Here is a 4154-nt window from a genome sequence, read left to right as displayed (position 1 = left end):
CATTTTGTGTTTGACTCAACTATCATGGCTTTCACTGGATACATTTTTCTTTAACCACAGGGCCTAAATTTTGTTTTTGTCTGTAGAACAACAAGATTGCCTAGATGATCACTGTTCCTTTTCACTTCCAGCCATACGTAGTATAGAGTTCTGAAATACACTTAAAAACCCTGGTGTCTCCAGGGGCACCTGGCTGGCTCAGCCGGTTAAGCGTCTGCCTTTGGCTCAGGTCATGATCTCAGTGTCCTGGGACTGAGCCCTGCATCGGGCTCTCTGCTCAGCAGGGAGTCTGCTTGTCCCTCTCCCTCTGCCTGCCTCTCTCTTTCTCTGTGTGTGTGTCAAATAAATAAATAAAACCTTTAAAAAACAAAAACAAAAAAACTCTGGTGTCTCCTTGTCTCAAATGATCTCAGAATTAATAGACAAAAAAACCTAAAAAAATCTATTGATTTACTAAAAAGAAAAATACACTTTGAAATTATTAAAATTTTGGAACATATACCTCAGGGAAATGCATATTAATGCAACAATGAGAAACCACAAATTGCCTACCAAAGATAATTGATTATCCCAACGCTGGGGGCATAATTGGACAGCACTGGTGGAAATGTAATTTTGTATAACCTTCATAGCAAAAGGACAATTTGGCAATATTTATGACCAGACTTAAAAACGCATATTTAAAAAAATTCATTTGAACCAGAAATTATTCTTCTGCTAAGTTCTCCTAAAGAAATAATCAAGGATAGACGCAAAGCTTTAGCTAAATGGTGGTTCTCAGCATTTAGATTGGAAAAGAAACTCATTAAATGTTTGTGGATTTTAGGAAGTGTCATTTCCCAAACAAGTCGCACAGTACTTTAAGGCTACTACTCTGTAAAAATTGTGGACTGGGCACACAACAGGGAAGAAACGTCTAATCACTTCCTTCTGGGGCTCAACTCTTGCAGCTGAATCATTCCGGGATCAAACCAGGCAGGGCGATCTTCCTTTATCCCCTGACCAGCTTCATTACAGGACAAACCAGAGGGGACTGAACATCTCAGAATCGGAGCCAGAGGTATGAGGAACAAGTAGCTGGACGGAGCAGAGGAGCGGAGGAGAGGTAAAAACTAGAAGGGAGAAGAGAGGAGGCCTTAGGAAGCTCTAGGGGTGGGGGCGGCGTGGGATCCGAAACACAAGTTGACGACGGAGGACGAAAGCGGAAAGCGCTCTCTTGCGTCACCTTCTGGTATCCACGTGTATGTGCACCAGATAGACCTTTCCCTCTGCTCATAAACTGCTTGTTTGCTCTTCTAAATGGTTAGGACATAGTTGAGGGTTTACGATAGATAATAACCAAAAGGTCTAACGGTAGGAGATGGATTGAAAAAAATGTTTATAGAAGATTATTGTAGGGGAGGAAAAATAATGTTCCTTCTCCCCTAAGTTCTTAGCTGAGACCCCCATGGTAAAAGACAGATTAACAAGAGAAAAACAGTTTTATTAACATTATACCTCATGTATACATGGTAGATACTCAGGAAAAAAATGAGTCACTTCCCAAGATGGCTTAGAATTCAGGCTTAAAATCAATTTCTGAAGAATATTTAATCACATGGGAATACGCTTATTTTGTGTAGGTTTTTTAAAAGCGAGCTATGCAATGCCCATCCCAATATGGAAAAAAAAAATTGTAAGTATGGTATATATTATCTAAGATGCAAAGGAAAATGTCTGGGCTAATAAGCAAATGCCAAGATAGATTCTGTGGTTATTTCCAGCAATGGAATTACAGGTAGCATTTATTTTATTTTCTTCATACGATCCTGTATCGTCCAAAATTTCTACAATGAATATATTTTATTTTTATGATCCACAGAAAGGTTTAAATATGTAAGAAGTGTGCGTTAGAGACAGAGAACAGTGTCCTAAGGGTCAGAGGTCACCAAGCATCCTAATAATGTGAAAGAGATCTAAGCAGCTATTCGGTGGGAAAAACCCAGATTCAACTCTGAGGCCTGGATGGGACTCAAGGTCCCTTGAGATTTTACTGTTATTTTTCTATTGCAATTTAAATTGTAATTTGCAGAGCAGTAAAGAAAGCTCTTTTTATCTTTTGATAATACAAACATAAATTTCCCTATTGGCAGATAAGTTTCCCCTGTATAGCTCATAGATATGTGCATACTTTGCATGTCTAATCATGTCATTTGCATATAATGTAAACCCATAAGTCATGTTTATAAGAATTCTGAGCCATACTCATTGCATTCAGCCAGCAGGGTGAACACATTACATTCTGTCTCTATTAAACTATGATCATAGAAGCAGTGGAGGAGGCTCTAATCCCAGTTCTCTATTGAGGGGCTTACTAGTGACCTTGGGCCTACCACAGAACTTCTTAGGGCCTCAGTTTTGTGATTCAAACGAGGGAGGTAAGCTACTATTGCTCAGGCCCAGTAAAGTCTAGGATTTGAGGATTTCCTTTTCCCCATGCTAAAACTTGACAACATCCTAAAAACATAATGAAGACTGAACACTCTTTGAATACTAATAATCTTTATTCTACATGCTTTACTGAAAAGGAACAATTGCTATTTTAAAAAGAAATGTCTGAGGCTGCTTATGCATTCTGGAAGTGGAAGAGATAAGGCTGGTCTTTTGTACGAGAAATACCTGCACGGGGCTTTTGGTTTTAAAAGGTGATTTCTGCAAGGCATGTTGCAGAAAGAGCTACTTTGACAGAGAACTGAATTGCTCTGTAGGTAAAAAAGAGAGTTTGTGGGTTTGCCGTGATAAAAGGAGGGGTAGCTATATCAGTAGGAGTGGCTTTAGCCCTTCCCTCTACCTTCCATTAGATCCCCAACCCCCTCCAGGTAACATACAAGCTAAGTCAAGGCAGCGCGCTTCTAAACAAAGGAGACTTTGAAATAATGCCTTTAGTCCTAACTTCCAATCAGATTGTTCTCCCCAAGACTCTTCATCTGTATAAAAGGGTTGAGAATCACGCCTGTTAGGAGAACTATTTGGAAATCCTGAGGACTTCTCAAGAGGAGGATAGAGGAGAGAAGGGTCAGAGCAGAGGGGAAGGCAGGTCCCAGAAGTGTACAGGAGCCAGGGCTGACAGGAAAGACAACGATGGCGAGTCCTCCCCGGGGGGGGGGGGGGGGGGGGCAGTTGGCCGAAGAGCTCCCACAACAGCAAGGCCTGCTGTTCAACCTGAAGTGGTTTTCTCTCCGGGCCATGCTGTTGCCCGTCCTCTGTTATTCCAGACCTTCCGCAGAAGCTTACCGCATGTAATTGTCTAGCGCTACTAGTTCTTTGGGGGACTGAAGGGGTCCTTATAGGGCCAAAAAGGTAAGAGCAAGAACTGTAGCTGCGGGAGGCGAGAAATGGAATTCGGCGGAATCAGTCAGAGTGAGAGGGGACTTAAAGAACATAAGCCACCCCGGCTCCCACACACCCTTGTCCTCTGCTGTGACACGTGAGCACATGCACATGCATGCTCGAGCCCGTGCGTGCACACACACCCGCCCACACACTCACGTACCCCCTACCGGTAAGCTTCAGAAATACTGGAAGGAGACAGGACTTCTCATAATATATGGGTTGGGGGCCGGGAGCCAATCATTTCATCTGAATATTGTAGGACAGGGTATTCTCAGAAGGTTGGAACATTGGTGAATGGCTTTCATTTGAATGTGGGATTCTTTTTTTTTTTTTTTTAAGATTTTATTTATTTATCTTAGCGCCCGCAGGAGCGAGAGCACACCCACGCATGCAGCGGGAAGGAGCAGAGAGGGAGGGAGGGAGAAAGGGAGAGAATCCCAAGCAGATTCCCCACTGGGAGCAAATCCCCACGAGGGGCTCCATCCCAGGACCCCGAGATTATGACCCGAGCTGAAATCACGAGTCGGACACTTAGCAACTGAGCCATCCAGGCGCCCCTTGAATGTGTAATTCTTTTTTTTTTTTTTAAGATTTTATTTTTATGTATTTGACAGAAAGAGCACAAGCAGGGGGGGTGGGAGAGGGAGAAGCAGGCTCTCCGCAGAGCGGGGCTCCATCCCAGGACCCTGGGATCATGACCCGAGCCTAAGGCAGACACTTCACCGACTGAGCCACCCAGGCGTCCCAGAATGTGTAATTCTTTTTTTTTTTTTTTTTTTTTT

The 4154-nt window shown here is 43.0% G+C and overlaps 1 long non-coding RNA gene across 2 annotated transcripts in view; it reads left to right on the top strand.

Moving 5' to 3' along the window:
- Nucleotides 1-955: 955 nt before the first annotated feature.
- The window catches only part of LOC112823228 (uncharacterized), a 51702-nt gene continuing 48503 nt past the window's right edge, over nt 956-4154 (top strand). For both annotated transcript variants that reach the window (XR_003207966.2, XR_012378261.1), the window contains exon 1: nt 956-1105. This is a non-coding gene — a long non-coding RNA (uncharacterized lncRNA). The remainder of the gene's footprint in view (nt 1106-4154) is intronic.

This window comes from Callorhinus ursinus, unplaced genomic scaffold (assembly GCF_003265705.2).
Source record: "Callorhinus ursinus isolate GAN/ISIS: 27379988/994484 unplaced genomic scaffold, GSC_fseal_2.0 scaffold5, whole genome shotgun sequence".
NCBI lineage: Eukaryota > Metazoa > Chordata > Mammalia > Carnivora > Otariidae > Callorhinus > Callorhinus ursinus.
Note: the sequence above shows the minus strand (reverse complement) of the source record. Positions and strands in the feature narration are given on the sequence as shown.